Below are 27,652 nucleotides of genomic sequence, written 5' to 3'. Positions count from 1 at the left end.
ACAAATATATATATATATATATTTGCTTTTTCAGGGCTGCACCCACAGCATATGGAGGTTCCCAGGCTAAGGGTTGAATAGGAGCTACAGCTGCCAGCCTATGCCACAGCCACAGCAACGCAGGATCCGAGCCACGTCTGTGACCTACACCACAGCTCACGGCAACGCCAGATCCTTAACCCACTGAGTGAGGCCGGGGATCGAACCCGCAACCTCATGGTTACCAGTCAGATTTGTTTCCGCTGCGCCACAGGAAATCAGGAAATCCTCACCAACAAATATTATGCAAGGGGTGTTGCTAGAAGAAAACACCTCACTGAGCTGAAGGATGAGAGATTTGCACTTCCTCAAAGCAACCCAGAGGGACCGAATTAGGCAAACAGGGTTAAAAGGCACCCATTAGCTGTGTATCACAGGGAACTATATCCAGTCACTTGTGATGGAACATGATGGAAGATAATGTGAGAAAAAGAATGTACATATATGTATAACTGGGTCACTTTGCTGTACAGCAGAAATTGACAGAACATTGTCAATCAACTGTCATTTTAAAAAAATTTGTAAATAAGGGTTAAGCAGGAGTTCCCGTCATGGCACAGCCGAAATGAATCCGACTAGGAACCATGAGGTTTCAGGTTCGATCCCTGGGCTTGCTCAGTGGGTTGAGGATCCGATGTTGCCATGAGCTGTGGTGTAGGTCACAGATACGGCTGGGCTTGGATCTGGTGTTGCTGTGGCTGTGGTGTAGGCTGGCGGCTACAGCTCCAATTCGACCCCTAGAGGGGTGCGGCCCTAAAAAGACAAAAAAATTAAAAAATAAAAAAAGAAAGGTTAAGCAAAAAAATGATTATAATAATAAAAATAAATAAAATGCACCCATAAACCAAGCTGTTTACACCCCAATTTCAGTGCTAGTTTCAAGTGCAACTGACCTAGAAACAGGATGCATTCATGGAGATTTATACCTGCCAACTCCCCAGAAATTAGCTTATACCAAACTTTACATTAAGAAATCTTGGTGACTCAGCTCTCTTCTCACCACTGTTATTACTACTGCCGAAACATGACAATGTTGGCACTATCTGGACAAGAGCAAAGGCAATGCCCATTCATTTTTAAACCATTCGGCTTTTGTCTTCTTACTTTCTTTTTTATTTTTTTATTTTTTTTGTCTTTTGTCTTTTTTGTTGTTGTTGTTGTTGTTGCTATTTCTTGGGCCGCTCCCGTGGCATATGGAGGTTCCCAGGCTAGGGGTCGAATCGGAGCTGTAGCCACCGGCCTACGCCAGAGCCACAGCAACGCGGGATCCGAGCCGCGTCTGCAACCTACACCACAGCTCACGGCAACGCCGGATCGTTAACCCACTGAGCAAGGGCAGGGACCGAACCCGCAACCTCATGGTTCCTAGTCGGATTCGTTAACCACTGCGCCACGACGGGAACTCCTTTTTTTCTTTTTCTTTTTTTTTTTTGCTTTGCTTTTTAGGGCTGCACCTGCGACATATGGAGGTTCCCAGGCTAGGGGTCCAATCGGAGCTGCAGCCTCTGGCCTACGCCACAGCCACAGCAACGCAGGATCCGAGCCACATCTGTGACCTACACCACAGCTCACGGCAACGCCAGATCTTTAACCCGCTGAGTGAGGCCAGGGATCAAACCCACATCCTCGTGGATACTGTTTACACAAGTGGGAATGGAATTTTTTATTGTAGAACCAGTATCTCAATAGTTGTCAATGAAAGGGTACATTCCTAGCATATTTTAGGTTGGAAAATAAAGCATGTCAGAAAAATCCATCACACCTTGAGGCTTTTAACTTTCCGTCAACCTACTTATGACAGCCACGGCCAGCCAATAAAGAAGAACCCAACTAGTGTCCACCAACCTTACAAATTACGATTATTATTGCCATTTTATTATTGTGGAAATTGAGGCTCAGGTAAGATATTTGAACCCAGTACTGTCTGGCACTGAAGTATATGGTTGTTTAAATACTAAAGTCAATCGCCTCTTCCTCTACTCTGCTTTCTTTGTGGACTTTTTCTTCTTTTAGAAGAGGTTAATTATATCTAGCCTCAGAAAAAAAAAATGACATGAACTTAAAACTTTTAAGGGTACTAACCATTGGGGGAAAAAAACCCCTTGCTTATAAAATGCATGTCTTTATTACACCTGAGAAGCCCTGCTATCAAAGCCCTCTAGCTAGGCCAAGGTCATCCATCCTATCTGTCAAGTACCATAGGGAGAGACCTATTCTCCTGTGCAAAAATGATACATAATACCTGAGCCAAAGCGCTATCATACCTTCCCTTCCCTTGATGTTGTTGTGCTTACCTTTTCTCGATGAGCCCATCATTTTCTCCACCACTCTCTCCCCAGGCTGCTACTAGCTCTAAAGAGTAAGTAATAAATAGGATAAGGTCTCCGCTACACTTTTGGCAAGCAGGAAAAGCCTTCTTGGATACAGTTAGAGGTAGACCTGAGCTGTCTAGGTTGTTGATTAGAAAATCATGCTGGAGGACACGTAGGCCTTAATGAAGTCTGAATAGGTTACATCTACTCCCTTGCCAGGATCAGCATGGCATGGCACTCCTGGCAGCAAACAGAATCCATCTGGCACACTGGCTCACCATGGAATCATAATGCTGGTCACACACTGATTTTTGCTTCCCTAAGTGCTGGAAAATGGATTGGTTTATAATTTGTTCTGCTATTGTCCCAAGTATCTAAGTGTCTATAATGACTTGGATTATTCTTCTTTCCCCATTTTCTTTTTTTTTGGGGGGGGGGGTCGTACCCGGGGCATATGGAGGGTCCCAGGCTAGCGGTCCAATCGGAGCTGTAGCCACCAGCCTACACCACAGCCACAGCAACACAGGGTCCGAGCCATGCCTGCAATCTACTCCACAGCTCACGGCAATGCCGGATCCTTAACCCACTGAGCAAGGCCAGGGATTGAACCTGTGTCCTCAGGGGTGCTAGCCAGATTCATTAACCGTCGAGCCTCGACAGGAACGTCCTTTTTGTTTTCCATTTTAAAACATGCACAAGAGATTCTCTGTGGCTCCGTGGGTTAAGGATCCGGCATTGTCACTGCTGGGGCACGGGTTTGATCCCTGGCCTGGGAATGTCCACATGCCACAGGTGTGGCCAAAAAAGAAAAAAAAACATGCGCACACACGTATGTACACACACTCACACACAATTTGCCCTTTCTCAGTCTGTAGGGATGCTCCTGGACTCTCGAAAATAAGAGCACGGGGTTCTCTAATGAAATTCACCAAAACTTTAAGTTCCCTGAGGAAAATATCATCAAACCTTGCTCATTTAACTTTGTGCTGGATTCCTGCTATAAGAGCCTATTTACGAGGAAGTTGGCAAAGGGTGAACTCATCTAGGAGTCTGTCCAAGTAAATTTCGTCCAGGAAGTGCTCATTCATTCATTCACGTATGCATACAGGCATTCACTCATTCCATATATATTTATTGAATGCCTAGTGTGTGTCAGGCCCTGGTTAATTGCTGATGATGCAGTGGTCACCTTTTTAGACAAGTCTGTGATCTCGTGGAGCAGAAGATCTAATGTGGCAGTTAAATAAACAATTTCGGATGGCTATAAATATTACGAAGTATTTAAAGCAGATTATAAACACAGAGGGACTGAACTGGGGGTGGAATGCTACTTTAAAGGGTATTTTTGGTTTTTGTTTTGTTCTGGTTTTTTGCTCTTTCGGGCCGCACCTGTGGCTTATGAAGTACCCAGGCCAGGGGTCAAATCGGAGCCACAGCTGCCAGCCTACAGCACGCCACAGCCACGCCAGACACGAGCCGCATCTTCGACCTACACCACAGCTCACGGCAACACCGGATCTTTAACCCACTCTGCGAGGCCAGGGATTGAACCCGCATCCTCATGGATGTTCGTCAGATTCGTTTCTGCTGTGCTGCAATGGGAACCCCTACTTCAGAGTTTTTCAGAGATGTTGGCTAAGAAAGACTTCAGACTCTGGGCCATCATTTTGCTGTACACCTGAAACTAATATAACATTGTGAATCAACTATATTCCAATAAAATTTAAAAAATTTTTTTTCAAAGTATATGTGCTTTCAAGAATCATGAAGGCCTGTGTCTTTTATCCTACTTGTAGTCTAATAAGTTTAACTGCCGCAGTTTCACAGATTCTGGCAGAAGATTCAAGATTCTAGTATCTTGTAATTCCACTTCATATTTCTTTCAACAGTTTAACTAATTTGACAATTAACTGATGTAACTCTAATTGCCTTTGGGAAGGGATTAAATGACTGTGGAATAAGTTGGAGAGAAGACTTTTCAATGCATCTCTCTTTTGATATTATTTCAGACCTATTGATTAAATTGATAAAATTAAACTTAAAACATTTAAAATATATTTTTATACTTTGAATTTGCACATGTAATATCTAAAATTCAGGAGTGCCAAATGTATCCAGAATCAGTCCTCTTGTCATTATCTCCCTGCTCCATTCCCATTCTTGTTTCCTTTGGATTAGTTTTTCAGCAGCATCCTTTTTGCATCCTTGCATACCTACATGAGATTGTCTACAATGTAGCCAGAGAGATCCTTTTAATTTTTTTAATGATTTTCGTTTTTTCCATTATAGTTGGTTTACCGTGTTCTGTCAATTTCTTCTGTACCACAAAGTGACCCAGTCACACACATACACACACATATATATACATTCTTTTTCTCACATTATCCTCCATCATGCTCCATCACAAGTGACTAGATATAGTTCCTGGTGCTATACAGCAGGATGTCATTGCTTATCCATTCCAAAGGCAAGAGTTTGCATCTATTAACCCCAGACTCCCAGTCCACCCCACTCCCTCCCCCTCCCCCTTGGCAACCACAAGTCTGTTCTCCAAGTCCATGAGTTTCTTTTCTGTGGAAAAGTTCACTTGTGCCATATATTAGATTCTAGATATGTGATATCATATGGTATTCATCTTTCTCTTTCTGATTTACTTCACTTAGTATGAGAGTCTCTAGTTCCATCCATGTTGCTGCCAGAGTGATCCTTTTAAAGTATATAAGATATGTCCCTGTAAGATCAAGGCAGTTCCATGCTCAAAACTCTATGATTGCAAAGGAGTTACAAAAGGGATTTATTACTCATGGAAATAGCCTTAGTCAGAGTATCAGCGTTTGAGCCCGTTCCCCAAGCTCCAATTCCAAGGGTGGTGACATGAAAAGGATCATGTATTGTCTGCACATGCAGTGGGTTACATTACTGGAAAGGAACCCTTAACTTCGGGAACCTGAATATTTTATAATGGGCAGTAAACCTGCTTGTTCTATGCTCCCAAGGGAGACACTATCTCTATCTTCCAAGGCTGTTAGCTATACAAACATCCTTGAAAAGACAGTCTAGAACAAAAGCAATCAGTGACTCTGTTCACAAGATGGGCAAAAATATGAAAGAACCATGGAGAATTATCTCCCAACATGTATTTGCTTACACCTTTTTTTTCTTTTTCAGCTGCCCCCATGGCGGATGGAAGTTCCTGGACCAGGGATCAAATCCAAGCCAGAGCTTTGACCTACACCACAGCTGCAGCAATGCCAGATCCTTAACCCACTGTGCCCAGGGGGGAGGGGAGGGGAGAAGAGAAGGGGAGAAGGGGGGAGTCCAACCGGCACATTCACAGAGACAAGTGGGATCATTAACCCACTGCACCACAGTGGGAACTCCTGCTTACACTTCTTTTTAAATGGAAGGATAAACAAAAGCTTTTTTCTTTTAATTGAAACATAGTTGATTTACAATATTGCATTCATTTCAAGTGTACAAGCAAATGATTCAGTTATCTTTTTTCAGATTATTTTCCATTATAGCTTATTACAACTTATTGAATATAGTTCCCTGTGATATATAGTAAATCTTTGTTGCTTATCTATTTTTTGTATAGTAATTTGCATCAGTTAATCCCATACTCCTAATTTATCCCCCCCAACACGGACCTTCCCCTTTGGTAACCAAAAGTTTGTTTTTTATGTCTGTGAGTCTATTTTTGTTTCATATATAGATTCATTGTGTTATTTTTTATATTCCATTTATAAGCAATATCATATAATATTTGTCTTTGCTGACTTACTTCACTTAGCAAAATATTCTCTAGGTCCATCCATGTTGCTGCAAATGGCAATGTTATTCTTTTTATGACTTAGTAATATTTCATTGTGTGTGTGTGTGTGTGTGTGTCATATAAATATATATAAAAGTATCTTCTTTATCCATTCATCTGTTGATGGACGTTTAGTTTGCTTCCATGTCTTGGTAATTGTAAATAATGCTGCTATGAACATTTGGGTGCATGTATCTTTTCAAATTAGAGTTTTGCTCAGATAAATGCCCCAGCATAGGATTGCTGGATCATATGGTAACTCTATTTTTAATTTTTAAAGGAGCTTCCCTACTGTTCTCCATAGTGGGTGCACCAATTTACATTCCCACCTATAGGAGGGGTCCCTTTTCTACACACCCTCTCCAGCATTTATAATTTGTAAACTTTTTTAGGATAGCCATTCTGACCCATGTGAGGCGATGCCTCATTGTAGTTTTGATAGGTATTTCTCTAATAATTAGCTAAGCTGAGCATCGTTTCATGCGCCTGTTGTCTATCTCGTACGTCTTCTTTGGAGAAATGTCAGTTTAGGTGTTCTGCCCATTTTTTGATTGGGTTGTTTGTTTTTTCAGTATTGAGTTGATTGAGCTGTATGTATATTTTGGACATAAACCTCTTGTTGGTCGCATTATTTGCAAATATTTTCTTCCATTCCATAGGTATTCTTCTTGTTTTGCTGATGATTTCCTTTACTGTGCAAAAGCTTTTAAGTTTGATTAGGTCCCATGTGTTTATTTATTTATTTTTTCGCTTTTACTTCTTTTGCCTTGGGAGACTGATCTAGGAAAATATTGCTACTATTTATGTCCAAGAATGAAAAACGTTTTGTAAAGTTACGGAAAGACAGAGGGAACAGGGTGGGAGAGATAGTAATGGAAGCTAGATTTCTCTGAATGTATCTTATTTTGTATATTTGACTCTGAAAACATTTCTTTTCATTAGAAAACGAGATTAAGTTTTAAAAAGCAGCCCCTAAAAACCAAAAACTGCATGAAACGAAAGAATCAAACTGTCCATCACTTTGGCAGAAAAAACACACAGAAGATAATTATTTCAAGGTACTATTTTTAAGTACATTAATTTGTCTCTGTACCCCCAGGGATATTCTCTAAAGGCAGGAAATCTAAAAGCACTTTAACCTCTTTCAGCAAAATCATGTTAGTGGTAGTGCTGGCGTTAGCATGATGAGACTGTTTCATGTAATACGTTGATGAAATTGGGAACCAAAATTTTTGGTCTGAGGAAATAAATAGAAATATAGATTGAATAGCAAGAGGTTAAACTCTGTAGTCCTGAATTTGAATTAGAAGTGTTATGTGTGAATTCACGATGTTTTATCTTTATAGAAAAAAAAAAAGCATATGTATTTCCAAGCTCTGTCACTGAAAAGGTCTAGAAACGACTGGAAGTTCCAGTTGTGGCACAGCAGAAAGGAATCCAACTAGTATACATGAGGATGCAGGTTCGATCCCTGGCCTCAATCAGTGGGTCGTGGGTCGGGGATGAGGCTTTGCCATGAGCTGTGTTGTAGGTCACAGACGCAGCTCGGATCTGATATTGCTGCCAACTCTGATTTGACCTCTAGGAAAAAAAAAAAAAAAAGAAGTCTAGAAACAATGACCTTTACTGAGCCCCATGGCAGCTAGGCTCTTCCTCTGCCAACACCTGCCTGCTCTTCCTGCCTCCCACGGGTGGAGCCCAAGGGCGCCTAATGAACAGCCTACGTTCTAAGGACCAGCCACAGAAAACCCTCAGTCCTCAACATTGAACAGTCCTTCCTCTTTTGAAATGTCCCCAGATGCCTCCAAGCAAAGACTGCCAAATATACCTGGATAAATTAGAAAGACGCCCCCCACATCCAAAAACCGGAAGGAGCAGCATCAAGATGGCAGAGAAGTAAGACGTGATGCTCACCTTCTCCCACAAACGCATAAAACAAACAAACAAACAAACAAACAAACAAAAACCCCATCTACTCGTGGAACGATTCACATAGAACATCTATTGAATGCTGGCAGAAGAACTTCAACCTCGAAAAAGGGCAAGAAACCCCAAAACCCCTCTAGAACAGAACGCTCACCCGTCAGAGACTGTCTCAGCATTTCCTCTTTTTATTCTCTAACGTCCTTGAACCAGGCTGAAATGAAAGCAATGTGGGTTTTTTTTTGTTTTTTTTTTTTTTTGTTTTTTGGTTTTTTGTTTTTTTTGTCTTTTTGCTATTTCTTTGGGCCGCTCCCGCGGCATATGGAGGTTCCCAGGCTAGGGGTTGAATCGGAGCTGTAGCCACCGGCCTACGCCAGAGCCACAGCAACGCGGGATCCGAGCCGCGTCTGCAACCTACACCACAGCTCACGGCAACGTCGGATCGTCAACCCACTGAGCAAGGGCAGGGACCGAACCCGCAACCTCATGGTTCCTAGTCGGATTCGTTAACCACTGCGCCACGACGGGAACTCCTGAAAGCAATGTTTTATAAAAATTTTTTTTATTTTTAATTTTTTTATTATTTTGGTCTTTTTGCTATTTCTTGGGCCACTCCCGCCGGAATATGGAGATTCCCAGGCTAGGGGTCCAATCGGAGTTGTAGCCACCGGCCTACACCAGAGCCACAGCAATGCAGGATCCGAGCCATGTCTGCAACCTACACCACAGCTCATGGCAACGCCGGATCCTTAACCCACTGAGCAAGGCCAGGGATCAAACCCACAACCTCATGGTTCCTAGTCAGATTCGTTAACCACTGAGCCATGATGGGAACTCCTATAAAATTTTTTTTTTTTTAAAAAGAAAGTAAGGTGAGATGAGTTCCCTTGCCCCAAATTTGTGAATGAAGTTTGTGTTAATTTTGTCTCAGACCTGATTTTGTTCCCAGGGAACCCAACCTGGGATAATTTATCTATTTTATTTGCTTGTTCGATAACATCTGACATCTAAATGTCTCCCCCAATGTTCCCTGAGAGTAGGAGGGCTTTGCGGTGTCTTCCAGCTCCCCAGCCAGCCGGAAGAGTGCCTTATACTGGTAGCGGCTCCATAAGGATTGGGCTGGAAACGACATTGAACTGAGACCTGAACAACACGGAGATAATCAGGCAAAGATCTTGTGGAAGAGCATTTCGGGTGTTGGGAAGAGCAAATAAAATTCCAGAAAGAGCTCTTTCCTTCCTGTTTGGTCCCTGTTCTTTGCAACTGTAATTAAGTATTTGGAAGAGTTAGAATATTTTTGGGGCGTTCCCTTGGTGGCTCAGCAGTAACGAACCCAACTAGGATCCATGAGGACGTGGGTTCGATCCTTGGCCTCACTCAGTGGGTTGAGGATCCAGCGTTGCCGTGAGCCGTGGTTTGGGTCACAGATGCGGCTCAGATCTGGTGTTGCCGTGGCTGTGGTGTAGGCCGGCAGCTGTAGCTCCGGTTGGATCCCTAGCCTAGGAACCTCCATATGCCTCGGTGCGGCCCTAGAAAAGACAGAAGACAAAAAGAAAAGAAAAAGAGAAGAGAATAAAAGAGAAAAGAAGAGCAAAGAAAAAAAGAAAAGAAAAGAAAAGGGGCTTCCTGCTGAGGTGGGCTTCTGGCAAAGAGCTGCTTACATGCTTAACAGGGACCTCCTCCGTGGGTTTTAGCAGGCCTGTCAAGGCCTCTACGTTGCATGGAAAATTTTACATGTGGGTTCATTTCTGTAAGGCACGCCTCCAAGGTTTTCACCCGCTTCTCAAAGAGTCTGTGACACACCTCCATCAAGTGAGTCCCTATGTCTGAGATTCATCCATGAAAGAGTTCATCTTGCTAGACAGAAGGCTTGTCAAGGAATCTGAAGTGCTGGCTTTGGAATCACTTGTACCCACTGTGGAAAGTGGCTTGGTTAAGGCAGAAAAACAGAATGGACAGAATCTGAATCTCAGTAACACCCCCATCCTTTTCCCCAGCTGTCTCCGAGAGAGACTAGAAAACACGTCCCTTTGTCTATTACCATCTGAAGCAATTATGCATTAAACAAAAAATCTGTAGGCGTTCACCCTGTGGCACACTGGGTTAAGAATCTGACTGCAGCAGCTCGGGTCCCTGCAGAAGCTCAGATTCAATCCTCAGCCCGGTGCAAGGGTTAAAAGGATCCACACTGCAGCAGCTGTGGTGGAGCTGTGGCTTGAATTTGATCCCCAGCTGGGGAACTTCCATAGGCCTTGGGTGCAGCCACTGAAAAACAAACAAACAAACAAATACCCCGTAAAGCATTTTGCATCTTTTTCCCTCACAGTAATTTAGTCTACCAGGAAGTACACAGCAGGATCTATAGATCAGTTCAAAATCCAGTTAAAGTTTTGCACAGTCTGGTACAGTCAGCGATCTCTCGCATCCTTGGTTTCACAAGCATGGATTTAACTAACGCACATCAGAAATACTGGCCCCTCCAAAAAATAATTCCAGAAAATTTCAAAAAGCAAAATTTGAATTTTCCAGTCACTGGCAACTATTTACATAGTATGTACAACTACTTACATAGCATTTACATTGTATTAGGTATTATAACTGAGCGATGATTTCAAGTGTATGGGAGCATGTGTGTAGGTTATGTGCACATATATTTTATATAAGGAACTCAATTATCCACAGATTTTGGTAACGGGGAGGTGGTGGTCTTAGAACCAAGCCCCAGAGGATACCTAGGAATGACTGTTTTTACTTCTTCAGGACAATTTCCTTATCTACTTCAAGGCTTTTGTGAGGAACAAAGTAATAATTGTTCAATATATGGTGACGCTGGGTAGAGAAGGCAGTTTCTAGCCTGGACAGAAAGATGGACCAGGCAGGAATTTATCTTCTGTAATATTCCTCCTCTTGCTCTTCCCCGATCTTTTTTCCTGCCCCCCTCCACCCTCTACCCCACCCACCATCCCACCCCCATGCCCGGGAGAGAACCCAGGCTGATTCCTCTTCCTGCACGACCCATGTCCTCTTCTTGAAAAAGCACCCTCGGGGTGAAACTCTACTGCTCTGGAAAGAAGACAAGCCTTGAGCTAGAAACAAACCTAGCTAGAGCACTCATTTCCTACGTAGCTTTGGGCAAGTCATATGCTCTGTATGAGGCCCAGTTTTCTCATCCATAAAATAGGAGCAATACTGAAATGTCACAGCAGCGCCAGGCCCTTAGGCATTCAGTAATGATGGTTATTATTGTAACTGTGTGTGTGCTGTTTCCAGCCTAGGCCCTCAGCCAGATTCTCTTCTGTGGAGCAGCCTGGACCTATGTCTGCACAGAGAACAAATAAACAGAAGCAGGAACGTGTAGCGTCAATGGAATCATACTGTGTGTAATCTTTTGTGCAAGGCTTCTTTCATGAAGCATAATATTTTGAAATCCATCTATGTCTTAGGTATAGCTATAGTGGATATAGTCCATTCCATGAATACACTACAGTTTATTTAGCCATTCTGTTGATACACACCTAAGCTGTTTCCAGATTTTGCCTGTTATGGGTACAGCCGCTAAGAATATTCTAGTACAAGTCTTTGTATGAACTTGTGCTTTCATTTCTCTTGGGTAAATACCTAGGAGTGAAATTGCTAGGCCACAGGAAAGGTACATTTTTAACTTCACAATTTCCCACTCCCATCAACAATATATGAGCGTTCCAGTTGCTTCACAGCCTCACCAACCGGAAGTGGGTGTTGTTCCAACCCAATCATCATAAAGAAGGAAGGATTTGCTGAAGCAAAAATGCCTCTCTTCCTTCTCGATGTCAACTTCCTCACTAGAATTTTAAGGCCTCACATGGCTCTCTAAGAACTCGTCTTTGATCTCCTATAGATGTTGAAGACAAGCTAGCTCTACCCAGAGAGGAAATAACCTGAATGAATTTGGATTTTTTTTTTGTCTTTTGTCCTTTTTTTTTTTTTTTTAGGGTCACACCCACGGCATATGGAGGCTCCCAGGCTAGGGGTTGAATCAGAGCTGCAGCTGCCGGCCTACACCACAGCCACGGCAACACCAGATCCGAGCCGCGTCTGTGACCTGCACCACAGCTCACGGCAACGCCGGATCCTTAACCCCCTGAGGGAGGCCAGGGATCGAACCCACAACCTCATGGTTCCTCGTTGGACTCATTTCTGCTGCGCCACAACGGGAACTCCTGAATTTGGATTTGTCGAAACTGAACAGAAGACGTGTCAAAACAAAAATTGATCAGCCTCCCAGACATTATGAGAATCACCGAGACTTGACTCAAAAAATGCACAACCTAAAAGGTGAGAAGTATGTCTTATTTGGCAAACGTCATGAGCACTTAGGCCCAGGAGACAGACTTTGGGATGGCTCTGAGGGACTGTTCTGAAGAGGTGAAGGGAGGAGTTTGCAAAAACAAACCAGGTAGTTGAATATCAAAAAATGTCTGCTAATTAAACAACAACAAAAAAAACTCAAGTTGGGAGTTCCCGTCGTGGCGCAGTGATTAACGAATCCGACTAGGAACCACGAGGTTGCGGGTTCAATCCCTGGCCTTGCTCAGTGGGTTAAGGATCCGGCATTGCCATGAGCTGTGGTATAGGTCGCAGACACGGCTCGGATCCTATGTGGCTGTGGCTGTGGTGTAGGCCAGCAGCTACAGCTCTGATTCGACCCCTAGCCTGGGAACCTCCATATGCCGCGGGAGTAGCCCAAGAAATAGCAAAAAGACAAAAACAAACAAACAAACCAAAAAAAACCTCAAGTTAATGAAATGGTGCTTTTCTATGCATGGGAAGATGCCGGAGTCTGGGCTCATTGAGATCTTTCCTTTGCTATGCACTTTAACTATCTAGGGCCAGTATCCTGTTTTCCTCCATCCTGACTCTCTCTCTCCTCAGGGAGCACAGTTGGTGGGGGCTGCAGTGGCTGAGGGCTTCGTGGCCACAATTTCCTTTCTTTACGGATATGGCAGGTGACATCCATAGACCCAAGTTACTTGACGGGTCTATTTTATTCTTTTTTAAATTTTGTATTATTTTAAAAAAATATAGTTCGGAGTTCCCGTTGTGACGCAGCAGAAAGGAATCTGACTAGGAACCATGAGGTTGTGGGTTCGATCCCTGGCCTCCCTCAGGGGGTTAAGGATCCGGCATTGCAGTGAGCTGTGGTGTAGGTCGCAGACGCGGCTCGGATCTGGCGTTGGTGTGGCTGTGGTGTAGACCGGCAGCTATAGCTCTGATTCGACCCCTAGCCTGGGAACCTCCATATGTTGCAGGTGTGGACCTAAAGAAAATAAAATCAAATAAATAAAGTATAGTTGATTTACAATGTTGCACCATTTTCTCTGTACAGCAAAGTGACCCAGTCACACACATATATACATTCCCTTTCTTTTATTATTTTCCATCCCAGTCTATCCCAAGAGACTAGATGTATATGGTTCCCTGTGCTGTACAGTAGGATTTCATTGCTTATCCATTCTAAATGGAATCGTTTATATCTACTAACCCCAAACTCCCATTGACTGGTCTAGTCTAAATTTAATTCCCTGAATAAATATTTAAGTGTTATTTATTCGATAACCCAAGATTGAGTAGATCACCAGATACCAAACTTCATCTGTTAACTAAATCCCATTTGGAGAGACCCTTTTCGGGTTTTTAGATCTATTGCAAGGAAGGAGAAGAAATCCTCATTACCAACAAGCTTAACGTGGAAAGACCTTCTGAGCCTCATAAAATTTTGTAGGAGGAAGGGCCCTGAGGTTCACCCAGCCCGGTGGATCTCCAACTCTGATTAAGAAACAGCTAGGGAGTTCCTGTCGTGGCTCAGAGGTTAACAAACCCAACTAGTATCCATGAGGACATGGGGTCCATCCCTGGCCTTGCTCAGTGGGTTAAGGATCTGGCGTTGCCGTGAGCTGTGGTGTAGGTCGCAGATGTGGCTGGGATCCTGCATTGCTGTGGCTGTGGTGTGTAGGCCGGTGGCTACAGCTCTGATTCAACCCCTAGCCTGGGAACCTCCATGTGCCACAGTTACAGCCCTAAGAAGACAGAGAAAGAAAGCAAGAAAGCAAGAAAGCAGGAAGGAAGGAAGGAAGGAAGGAAGGAAGGAAGGAAGGAAGGAAGGAAGGAAGGAAGAAAGAAAGAAAGAAAGAAAGAAAGAAAGAAAGAAGAAAGAAAGAAAGAAAGAAAGAAAGAAAGAAAGAGAAAGAAAGGAAAGAAGAGAGAAAGAAAGAAAGAGCTAGAATGGGCCTAGGAATTTTCATTTTCAGCAGCAAGCCTCAACCCAACTGTCATGCCAATTTTCTGAAGATCTCAGACCACAATTTGGGAAAAAACTGATTTAATCGAAATATCTTCCCCAATGAAAAACCAGTTCATGACAGAACATTTTTTTTTCTCTATACAAATGGGAATTTAATAAATGATCATAGTGGCATTTCGCTTATTGGTTATGAGCTATTAGGATTATCAGATATTAATTTGAAAATAAAATAATATTAGATTTAAGAGGCACCTTCATTTTACCATTCTTGGAATCTCTTAGGCCCAGCTGCCTTAGAGGAAAAAAAAATCATAATACATTTAAAAATTTATTTGCCACAACATTGTAAATCAACTATACTCAATTTTCTTGTTGTTTTTTGTTTGTTTTTATTTTTATTTTTTTGCTTTTGGGGGCCACACCCACCACAGCATATAGAACTGCTCAGGCTAGGGGTTGAATCAGAGCTGCAGCTACAGGCCTACACCACAGCCACAGCAACTCAGGATCCAAGCCACATCTGCAACCTGCACCACAGCTCACGGCAATGCTGGATCCTTAATCCACTGAGAGAGGCCAGGGATCGAACCAGTATCTGCATGGATACTAGTCAGATTCGTTACCGTTGAGGCACAATGGGAACTCCAAATATATTTAATTTAAAAAATAATTAAAAAAATTTTTTTTTTCTTTTTAGGGCCTTACCCACGGCATATGGAGGTTTCCAAGCTAGGAGTCAAATTGGTGCTATAGCTGCTGGCCTATGCCGCAGCCACAGCAACGCCAGAACTGAGCCGCGTCTTCGACCTACACCACAGCTCACCACAACTCCAGATCCTTAACACACTGAGCGAGGTCAGGAATCAAAGCGGCATCCTCAACCTACTATGGAAGGCTCTTAACCCACTGAGCTACCACAGGAACGCAAACAATGAATTATATATGAAATTATTCTCTAGGAATTCCCTGATGGTGAAGAGGGTTAAGGATCAGCAGTCACTGCTGTGGCACAGGTTCAATCCCTGGCCCAGGAACATGAGTGGGCATGCAGTGGGCACAGCCAAAAAAAAAAGAAAGAAAGAAAATAAATAAATTCTTCTCTAGAATTTCTCCTCTAGGAAATACAAAGATTTCAAATGTGATGTAAGGCAAACTTTTCCTAATGCCTTTTTTTTTTTTTGGCTTTTTGCCATTTTTAGGGCCGCTCCCGTGGCATGTGGAGGTTCTCAGGCTAGGGGTCTAATTGGAGCTGTAGCCACCAGCCACAGCCACAGCCACAGTAACGCAGGATCTGAGCAGCATCTGCAACCTACACCACAGCTCACGGCAACGCCAGGTCCTGAACTCACTGAGGGAGGCCAGGGATCAAACTCAAAGTCCTTATGGATACTAGTCAAGTTCATTACCGCTGAGCCACAACAGAAACTCCTGGATAGTATTTCTTTAGGAAGTGGTGAAACGTTACTTTTTGACAGAGTTGAATCATAGTTGACTTCAAACATTTACCAGAAAGAAGCATATACATACCAGCGTGTATAGGAGGTGTTCTATTGTTTCCTTGTGAAAATTTGGAAGGGGATTCATTCTGATTGTACCAATGACTCTTAGCCCCCTGGTGATGAATCCAGTGATGTGTCTGCAGTCACCACACAGCTGCTACATTTTGTTAACAATGAAGTTGGCTCCATGTGCTTGCTTTATTCTGCTGCAGAACAGAAAATATATGACGCGATTATGCAGGTATCCCTCAAAGGAAAGAGCGCGTGCATTCCAAAAAAGTGGGCTATAAAGTAAATTTGGCTTAAATGAATCCGACTTACCCACTGACTTCTATCACAGAATCTGAAATACATACCGCAGGGGCGGGAGAATTGATGCTTGGATGTAGTATATTTAAACTTAATAATGCAGCAGTGCCTGTAATGAGACATATTCAAAGAGAAAATAATAACTCTCTGATAAAATATTAACAATAATGCATTCATACTGAACATAAGTCACATTATTTTAAAACTACTGCAAGTAGAACTATAAACAGTGCCAAATTCCAGAAGCTTAATTATCTGCTTCGCATGTGGTTTCCAAGATGCAATCAGCTCTTAAACTTCCAGTTTACCAGCCTTCAACTGCAAAATACTTCATTTAAAAATGTTTATGTCCAAAGTAATTATTTTACCTTTTTTATCCCATTCTGGAATGGGAAAGGACTATTAATGTTCTTCTGCCCTTGAAAATTCTACCTTCTGGCTGGGAAGAAGGGTGACATAGATGCATTCATTCATTCATTCATCTGAATGCCTCCTGTGTCTCAGACATTCTACTAGTTGCTAAGGTTGGTTAAGAAAATAAAATGCAGAGTTCCCATTGTGGCTCAAAGGTTAAGAACCTGACTCGTATCCATGAGGACAAGGGTTCGATCCCTGGGTTAAGGCTCCAGCGTTGCTGTGGCTGTGGCTGGTAGCTGCAGCTTCGATTGGACCCCTAGCCTGGGAATTTCCATGTGCTTCAGGTGTATCCCTAAAAAGCAAAAAGAAAAAGAAAATGCAAAGGCCCTGTTTCTGGGGAGAACGATAAGAAAGCAGACAATTGTCCTCCAGAGCTCAGAGAGAGTTAAGCACAAGAAGTTAGTACAATCCATAGGAAGTGCACTTAACACAGACCTCTGAAAAATGATGCCACATTGGAGCAGTTAATGCAAGATCTCAAACTGGTGGCCTTAAGGCTCCATCCAACCTGAAGGTGTTTTAGCTGGGCCTGCTTAGGGGTTTTCTGTTTGTTTGTTTTCTTTTTTTTTTTAAAGAGTTAACATTTGTCAATTGGAAGATTTCTCACACACACACACACACACACACACACACACACACACACACACACACACATTCAGTTTTCTGGCTTTTCTTGAAAACCCAAACAATCTGACAGTATTAGATCCACATTTCCACGTGGCAACGTTTGGTAGAATTGAGCAGTATCTATCCCTTTTTAGTTCGAGAGCTAGTACCAATCCTTACTACTTCTTGCTGCGCCAATGTTGGGAATGAGAATCAGTCACCATTCATCAGTACACCTCAATTGTGGCTTTCCTAGTCTTTCTCAGAACCTATCTTTCTATATCAAGAAGAAAAATGAGGAGTTCCCTTCGTGGCTCAGTGGTTAATGAATCTGACTTGGAACCATGAGGTTGCGGGTTCGATCCCTGGCCTCGATCAGGGGGTTAAGGATCTGGCATTGCTGTGAGCTGTGGTGTAGGTCGCAGACGTGGCTCGGATCTGGTGTTGCTGTGGCTATGGTGTAGGCCGGTGGCTACAGCTCTGATTCGACTCCTAGCCTGGGAATCTCCATATGCAGCGGGAGCGGCCCTAGAAAAGGCAAAAAAAAAAAAAAAGAAGAAGAAGAAGAAAAGAAAAATGAAAGGTAGACCAAGATGGCCACTTTTTTCACAAAAAGAAGAGTGAGCATGTTACTCCTATTTGGACTTCACGGATTACATTAGAGTCTGAAACTCTTGTTGTAAGGACCAGTAGGAATTAGTCAAATGGAGAATGAGACAGGGATGTAAGAAGAGTATAAGGAAGAGCGTGGACAAAAGGATGGCCGTGTAGCCAATGGGTGGGACTGCAGATATTTCAGCATGAAGTGTGTGTGGGGAGCTATATAATGAAAAAGCAAGAGATGAGCCAGAAAGAAGTCTAAGCCAGTCCTCTTCCAGGACGAAATTGTGACTAACGGCTTTGAGGAAGTGATTTCACATCAACCCAAGCCTACTTCTTCATTCCAGACAGCAAGCCAAGCCCATATTACCACTTGCTTTGGGTTTCAGATAGGAGTGTCAGATAAAATATGGGATACCCAGTTAAATTTCAATTTCAGGACAACAAAGAATAATAAGTTTTTAGCATAATAGTTGGGACATACTTACACTAAAAAATTAGGAGTTCCCTGGTGGCTCAGTGGGTTAAGGACCCAGCATGGTCACTGAAGCAGCTTTGGTTGCTGCTGTGATGTGGGTTTGATCCCTGGCCTGGGAACTTCCACATGCTGTAGGTGTGGCCCAAAAATTAATAAATAAAAATTTTTTTAAAAATTATTCATTGCTGGAATTCCCATCATGGCACAGTGGAAATGAATCTGACTAGGAACCATGAGGTTGCAGGTTCGATCCTTGGCTTCTCTCAGTGGGTTAAGGATCCAGTGTTGCCGTGAGCTGTGGTGTAGGTTGAAGATGAGGCTCAGATCTGGCGTTGCTGTGGCTCTGGCATAGGCCGGTGGCTACAGCTCAGATTGCACCCCTTGCCTGGAATCTCCATATGCCATGGGTGAGGCCCTAAAAAGACAGAAGACAAAAGACAAAAAAACAATTTTTTTTGATTGCTTATCTGAAGTTCAAATTTAACTGGATGACTGGTACTTTTATTTGCTAAATCAGGTGACATTTGATGGCTAGGTCCTACTAGGGTGATTATTTCTATTTCCATATAAAACACAGTCATCAAATTATTACTTTAAAAATAAGATTTATTGGAGTAGGAGTTCCCATTGTGGCTCAGCAGGTTAAGAACCTGACATAGTGTCCGTGAGGATGCAGGTTCGATCCCTGGCCTCACTCAGTGGGTTAAGGATCCAGCGTTGCCGCAAGCTGCAGCATAGGTGCAGATTCAGCTTGGATGTGTGTTGCTGTACATACGGTGTAGGCTGGCGGCTGCAGCTCTGATTCAATGCCTAGCCCAGGAACTTCCATATGCCACAGGTGTGGCCATAAAAAGAAAAAAAAATTTATTGGGGTATATGTTGTATTATCTTCAGGTTTATAGCAAAGTGAATCAGTTATACATAAATCCATTCTTTTTTTCCACATAAGCTGTTATAGAACACTGAGTAGAATTCCCTGTGCTGTACAGTAGGTCCTTGTTAGTTATCTACTTTATATCAAATTTTCATGTGAAAATAAAGGTGTCCTCTGAGACATCCCAAAATAACCTTAGTGTGTTAGTGGAAAATTAACAATTCTCTTTGTATTGATCTGCTTCTCACCATATGTGGCCTTAACTTTCTTTAGACATCTTAATTCTCATCTGTCTCGCATTCAACACTGCGACACGGCGAAATTGCCGAGGGAGTCTATAAGCTATTGGTGACCTACATAGAGAAGAAAGAAATGGACAGAAGAGAACATGATATGAAGACTCTAAAACAAAAGACACACTCTCTGAGCTAGCCTCACACAGCTCAAGACTGCCAGCTCCTAAAGATTTAGGGGCTTAAATAAGAAATGATACTTGTGGAGTTCCCGTTGTGGCGCAGTGGTTAATGAATTCGACTAGGAAGCATGAGGTTGCGGATTCAATCCCTGGCCTTGCTCTGTGGGTTAAGGATCTGGCATTGCCATGGGCAGTGGTGTAGGCGGCAGACACAGCTCAGATCTGCTGTTGCTGTGGCTGTGGTGTAGGCCGGCAGCTTCAGCTCTGACTTGACCCTTAGCCTGAGAACTTCCATATGCTGCATAGGCGGCCATCGAAGGACAAAAAAAAAAAAAATTAAAAAATAAGTTTTTTTTTTTTTGAGAGCTCGAAAGAGGTCCTCCAAGTCAGAGACTGCATAACAGAGATGGTACCAGCGTGACAGTAAACCGAGAAAAGTTAAATGTGACTCTGATCGTTCCGGTCTGAGTGACTAAAGTCATGGGGAAATTATTACCTAAAATAAAAAAAAAAAATTCAGCAGTTATAGTAGGTGTGACAGAGATAATAATTAGTTTGGTGAAATGAAGAGTAATTACCATGGGATTAAATTAACTCAAGAACATAGGATGGTTTCAAATAGTAAAAATGTTCTGATTAAGACTTAAGACTTTATGAAATTATCTTTCTTTCTGAGGAATAACTTTTAAGCGTCAATCTCTCCTAGGAAGGACTAGAGAAGGAAGTATTAAAATATTACAAAGTTGGAGTTCTCCTGTGGCACAGCAGATTAAAGATCCAGCATTGTCACTTCGGTGACTTGGGTCACTGCTCTAGCACAGGTTCAATCCGTGGCCCAGTAGCTTCCCCATGCTGCAGGTGTGGCCAAAACAATATAAAATTTATTTATATATATGTGTGTGTATATATATATACATAGAGAGAGAGAGAGAGAGAGAAAGTGTTCCCGTTGTGGCTCAGTGGTAACAAACCCAACTAGTATGCATGAGGATGCAGGTTCGATCCCTGGCCTTGATCAGTATGCTAAGCATCTGGCGTTGCTCGGATCCGGCATTGCTGTGGCTATGGCATAGGCCAGCAGCTGCAGCTCCAGTTCAACCCCTCACCTGGGAACTTCCATGTGTCACAGGTGCAGCCGTAAAATATATATATATATAACAAAGACACACTGAAGCAGAGAGCAAAGGTGTTTGTTTTTTTTAATATTCTCAATGTTTATAGGTGTTGGATGTGACATTCCAATTTCACTATTACAAATAGTCTAAGGCAAATGCAAATAAAAATCCTAACGCAGTTCTTATACTCCAGAAAGAAAAAAAATGAAAAAAAAAAGATAATATCAACTGCTAATAGGTATATGGAGCACGTGGCTCTACCATGCACTGCTGGTACAACCACTTCAGATTAACCATTTGATAGTATTTACTAAAGATGAACATATATCAGTGACTCCACTCCCAGGTAAAACACTAACACGTGGAGTTCCCTTCATGGCTCAGCTGTTAATGGAACCCGACTAGGATCCATGAGGATGGCCTGGATCAGTGGGTTAAGGATCCCGCATTGAGGTGAGCTGTGGTGTAGGTCGCAGGGCTCGGGTCCTGCGTTGCTGTGGCTGTGGTGTAGGCCGGCAGCTGTACCTCTGATTTGACCCCTAGCCTGGGAACTTCCATATGCCGCAGGTGCGGCCCTCAAAAGTGAAAAACAAACAAAGCACCCACACATGTTCATAACATCATTTTCTATAAAAACCTCCAACTAGAAATAACACAAATGTCCATCAATGGTGGGAGAGTGAAATAAATCTACTTAACGAGTTCACACAATGGAATATTATAAAGCAAGAATAACCAGCTGTGACTCAGTAGGTTAAGAATCCGACTGCAGTGGTTTGGGTCACTACAGAGGTGTGGGTTCGCTCCCCAGCCCAGTGCAGTGAGTTAAAGGATCTGGTGTTGCTGCAGCGCTGCTGTAGGTCGCAGCTGTGGCTCCTTTTCAATCTCTGGCCCGGGAATGTCCATATGCCACAGGTGTGGCCAAAAAAAAAAGAATGATGGGAGTTCCCGTCGTGGCTCAATGGTTAACGAATCCGACTAGGAACCATGAGGTTGTGGGTTCGATCCCTGGCCTTGCTCAGTGGGTTAAGGATCTGCCGTTGCCGTGAGCTGTGGGGTAGGTCGCAGACACAGCTTGGATTCCGAGTTGCTGTGGCTGTGGTGTAGGCCGGTGGCTACAGCTCTGATTGGACCCCTAGCCTGGGAATCTCCATATGCTGTGGGAGCGGCCCTAGAAAAGACAAAAACAAAAACAAAACAAACAAACAAAAAAAAGAATGATGAACTACAATAATGCATAACAGTCTGTCGGAATACCACAAACATAAGGTTGAACAAAAGAAGCCAGACCGCAGAATATAATATGTACCATGTGATTCCATTTATATAAAGCAAGAGTCATCAAACTACAGCCCATGGACTGGACACATGTTTTTGCAATTAAAGTTTTATAGAAACACAGTCACACTCATTCGTGAATGTGTAAGCTGCTTTAGCACTACAACTGCAGAACTGAGTAGTTGTGACAGAGACCATCTGGCTGGCAAGCCTAAAATATTTATTACCTAGCTCTTTAAAAGAAAATATACAATGTTCAAAAACAGGCACAGTTAATATATGCTGGTAGAAGTGAGGACCCAGAAATCTGTAAACACTATTATGAGTTTGTCCTTAAAACCACAAAAGAAAATTTCACCTAGACCACAGATGTGGCAACTACAACAAATAAGAATTTCTGATTTTTATTCATCAGTGTTGTTGATATCATTGTGCCCTCTTTAAGACCGGTTTCCATGGACACACTTAAAAGGATCGAAGTAAAGGTAACATTAGTTCAGAAAATATTGTCTCTGTAAATTTCAGACTAATTCAACCAAGGGCAATTTAATTTTTTTCCTCTTTTTTTTTTTGTCTTTTTGCCTTTTCTAGGGCCTCTCCCATGGCATATGGAGGTTCCCAGGCTAGGGGTTGAATCGGAGCTGTAGCCACCAGCCTACGCCAGAGCCACAGCAACGCAGGATCCGATCCGCGTCTGCAACCTACACCACAGCTCACGGCAACGCCGGATCGTTAACCCGCTGAGCAAGGGCAGGGATTGAACCCGCAACCTCATGGTTCCTAGTCGGGTTCGTTAACCACTGCGCCATGACGGGAACTCCAACCAAGGGCAATTTTAAAACACACACACACGCACATCCCACAAGTGACATTTGGCAATGTTTAGAGATTTTGGTTGTCACAATTGGAGAAGAGAGTGCTATTGGTATCGAGTGGATAGAGGCCAGGGACTCTGCTGAACATTCTGCAGTGCACAGGACGCCTCCCTTTATTAATTACCTAGCCCTGGAGTTCCTGTTGTGGCTCAGCAGGTTAAGAACCCGACTAGTATCCATGAGGATGCGGGTTCAATTCCCGGCCTCGCTCAGTGGGTTAAGGATCCAGCGTTGCCGTGCACTGTGGTGTGGGTCACAGATTCGGCTCTGATCTGGCATTGCTGTGGCTGTGGTGCAGGCCAGCAGCTCCAGCTCCAACTTGACCCCTCGCCTGGGAACTTCACATTTCACATGTTAATATCCCCAGGTTAACAGTGCCCTATCGTTATCCTAATCATTAACCTTTAAAATGGCTCTTACGTCTCAAGAGGGATTTTGAATTTCAGGCCACATATTCGTTTCTATTGCTACTATAACAGATCCCCGCAGATTACCACAGATCAGTGCCTTAAAACAAGCCATATTTATTTATTTATTTAGGCTATGACATGTGGAAGTTCCTTGGCCAGGGATTGAACCCGCGCCACAGCTGTGACCTGTACCACAGCAGTGACAACGCTGGGTCATTAACCACTCGGGCACCAGGGGGCTCCTAACAAAGCCACAATGATCAATTCACAGTGCTGTAGATCTGAGGTCTGGCTACAGCATGACTCAACTTGGTCTTCTGCCTAGAGTCTGTCAATGCCAAAATCAAGGTGTTGGCAGGACCTTCCTGGAAGTTCTGAATAAGCTCCTTGTGATTGGGAGACTGAAGTTCCCATTTCCTTACTGGTTGTCAGTCAGGGGCTAATCTTTGCTCCTAAATGCTGCCCACATTCCTTCTCAGGCTTTCCATGTGACCCCTTACAGCGACAGGAGGTCAAGTCCTTCTCATGTTTCAGCTCTCTCTGGCTTTTCCTTCTGCTTTGAGCCAGAGAAAGTTCTCTGCTTTTAAAGACTCAATGTGATTAGACTTAGCCCTTGTGAATAATCTAAGGTAATCACTCGACAGGAAGGTCTATAAACTTAATCACTTCGGAGTTCCCGTCATGGCGCAGCGGAAACGAATCCGACTAGGAACCATGAGGTTGTGGGTTCGATCCCTGGCCTCGCTCAGTGCGTTAAGGATCCGGTGTGGCCGTGGGCTGTGGTGAAATCGCACACGCGGCTCGGATCCTGCGTTGCTGTGGCTGTGGCGTAGGCCAGCAGCTGTAGCTCCAGTTAGACCCCTAGCCTGGGAACCTCCATATGCCGCAGGTGTGGCCCTAAAAATAATAATTAAAAAAAAGCTAACCTTAATCACATCTGTCAAGTCCCTCAGGCCACGTAGTATAACATAATTACTGGTTCCAATGGTTAAGGTGGCCATTATTCCATAGGCCAGAAAACAAAACAAAAGAGACCAGACAGAAGGTTTGTCATGAAAACGGAATTTTCAAAAACAGATATGGTTGCCGAAGCTTGGCCGAATAGAAACTTGGAGACAAGAGTTTTGGGTGAAGAAGAAAAAAATAGCTTTATTGCTTTGCCAGGCAAAGGAGGGTCTCGGCAGCCTAAGGCCCTAAGACTGTGCCCCACTTTTGGGAGAGAATAGGAAGCGGTTTTACAGTTTAGGAGTGGAAAATAGGGCCACAGATAAAGATCAGGGTAGGTAGGTGCAAGCTTGCATTGTTTTTCCGAGCTGGTGTTAAATGGTCCCAGGACTGATTCTGGTGGCCCTTTTTTCTAGAATAAAGAAGGCTTCATTAACATCTTCCATGTGTGGGGTCTGCAGAAGAACTCAAAGACATTGTTATCTACCTTCCTTGAGGAGGGACCAGGACCCTGTCCCAAGGCTGCACTATGGCCCTTTTCTTTTTTTTTTTTTTTTTTGCTTTTAAGGCTGCACCCTTGGCATATGGAGGTTCCTAGGCTAAGAGTCCAATCGGAGCTGTAGCTGCCAACCTATGCCACAGCCACAGCTGTGCCAGATCCAAGCCACGTCTGTGACCTACACCACAGCTCACAGCCTGCAACACTTGATCCTTAACCCACTGAGCGAGACCAGGGATCAAACCTGCGTCCTCATGGATACTACTGGGGTTCCTTACAGCTGAGCCACAGCAGGAACTCCTGCCCTATTGTCTCTTGATTGCTCCTCCCTGGTCTCGGCATTTCCTCTCTTCGCTCATCAGCATCTGTTTGAACTCAGGGAAGGTCAAGGAGGCTGAATGGCTGAATGAGTCCTATCTCCTAAAAGGCAATGGGGGGAGTTTCCATCATGGCGCAGTAGAAACGAATCTGACTAGGATCCAGGAGGTTGCAGGTACGATGCCTGGCCTCGCTCAGTGGGTTAAGGATCCGAGTTGCCCTGAGCTGTGGTGTAGGTTGCAGATGTAGCTCGGATCTGGCGTTGCTGTGGCTGTGGTGTAGGCCGGCAGCTATAGCTCGGATTGGACCCCTAGCCTGGGAACCTCCATATGCCGCGAGTGCAGCCCTAAAAAGACAAAAACAAAAAAAAGCAATGGGGGACTTAGGTTTTTGTGCCCAGGAGCCCCACAGGGCCCTGCTCGGTTACAACATCAGCAGTTTTCTTGAGTTATGTCATCGCACCTACTGTAAAGCACAGTACCTTTATATGTGATCGACCTTTTCTGTTTAGCACGTGAATATCGGAGTTAGGAGTCTCGGAGAAGAACCACAGACAGGCTCAGATATTGTTCTAAAATGGATCAGTCAGTCAGGGACTTTGGGGTGAAGATAAGGATGAATTTGTAGCACTCTAGTCCCAGAGCTTGACTTAGACCCTGACAGAGAGGCAAACCTTCTGGGAGAAATCTGTGTGCCTTCTTAGAACTCTTTAAGAACAAAACAGCAGAGTTCCCACTGTGATGCAGCAAGTTAAGGATCTGACATTGTCTCTGTGGTGGGGGAGGGGGTTCATCCCTGGCCGTGGAACTTCCATATGCGATGGGCACGGCTGAAAAAGAAAGACAAAAAAAAGAGAACAAACAGCGACAGAAAATCCATGGAGGGAGATAGGACAAGATTTAAAAAATTTTTCTCCTTTTTTTTTGATAATGCTTTTTATTTTTTCCATTAGAGCTGCTTGACAGTGTTCTGTCAATTTTCTTTTTTTTTGTCTTGTTGTTGTTGTTGTTGTTGTTGTTGTTGTTGCTATTTCTTGGACCACTCCCGCGGCATATGGAGGTTCCCAGGCTAGGGGTCGAATTGGAGCTGTAGCCACCGGCCTACGCCAGAGCCACAGCAACTCGGGATCCGAGGCGCATCTGCAAACTACACCACAGCCCACGGCAACGCCAGATCCTTAACCCACTGAGCAAGGGCAGGGACCGAACCCGCAACCTCATGGTTCCTAGTCGGATTCGTTAACCACTGCGCCACGACGGGAACTCCCTCAATTTTCTACTGCACAGCGTGGTGACCCAATCACACATACATGTATGCATTCTGTTTGCTCACATTATCAGGCTCCGTCACAAGTGACCAGACAGAGTTCCCAGTGCTGTACAGCAGATCTCATTGCTTATCCATTCCAAAGGCAGTAGTTTGCATCTATTAACCCCAGATTCCCAGTCCCTCCCAGTCCCACCCCTTCCTTTATTTTATGTCTCTATGAATCTGACTACTCTAGGTACTTCGTATAAGTGGAAGTATACAGTATTTATCCTTTTGTGATTGGCTGATTTCACTTAGCACAATGTCTTTAAGGCCTGCGCATGTTGTAACATGTGTCAGAATTTTACTCCTTTTTAAGACTGAATAATATTTTATTTTTTGTCTTTTCATCTATTTTAGGGCTGCACCTGCGGCATATGGAAATTCCCAGCTGCATTTGCAACCTATGCCACAGCTCACAGCGACACTGGATCCCTAATCCACTGAGTGAGGCCAGGGATTGAACCTGCGTCCTCATGGATACTAGTCAGGTTCATTACCACTGAGTCACGACAGGAACTCCATGTTGGACAGAATATTCTTTCACCATTGAATGGTGTTGCCATCCTTGTCAAAAAGCAGTTTACCAGACACATGGGTTTAATTCTGATCTCTAAATTCTATTCCATTCATCTATATGTCCTTATGCCACTACCACACTGTTCTGATCACTGTAGCTTTGATGCACTTTAGGAGCTGAGTATTTGGTGTAAGAGGCCAATAGTCTCAGGTCTTCTCAGTTTGCTTCACCCCACATGGATTCTCTGCCTTATAAGTTGGGGCAGGTGCAATGGGGGCCCCAGTATTTTCGGCAGAGCTGCATCCAAAATAGAAGCTCCACCCCACAAATGGGAGCTGATGAAAGAAGAGCATCCTACCTCTTGGCTGAACTTAGCCTCAGCAGCAGGTAGCTGGGGACAAGGTGAGAAATTCCCATGTTCTGCCCCTTCCAAGAAGCTAACGAGCCCTCTGATGAGGAGCCGGGGCGAATCCTGGACACTTGGCTGCAGCAGGCTAGAGCGGAGTTTCCATCTTGCTGTGCTGGGAAGGGGGAGAGCAGATTGTTGGTCTCTTGGTACTTGGAGGTACCACAGACTCTATCTGTCCTTACCAGGATGGAGATTTTCTTTTCTTTTCTTTTTGTCTTTTTAGAGCCGCACCCATGGCACATGGAAGTTCCCAGGCTAGGGGTCGAATCAGAGCTACAGCTGCTGGCTGACGCCATAGCAATGCAGGATCCAAGCTACATCACCAGATCCTTAACCCACTGAGCAAAGCCGTGGACCGAACCCGCATCCTCATGGGTACTGGTCGGATTCGTTTCCACTGAGCCACGAT

The sequence above is a fragment of the Phacochoerus africanus genome, chromosome X, assembly GCF_016906955.1.
Source record: "Phacochoerus africanus isolate WHEZ1 chromosome X, ROS_Pafr_v1, whole genome shotgun sequence".
Lineage (NCBI taxonomy): Eukaryota > Metazoa > Chordata > Mammalia > Artiodactyla > Suidae > Phacochoerus > Phacochoerus africanus.
Note: the sequence above shows the minus strand (reverse complement) of the source record.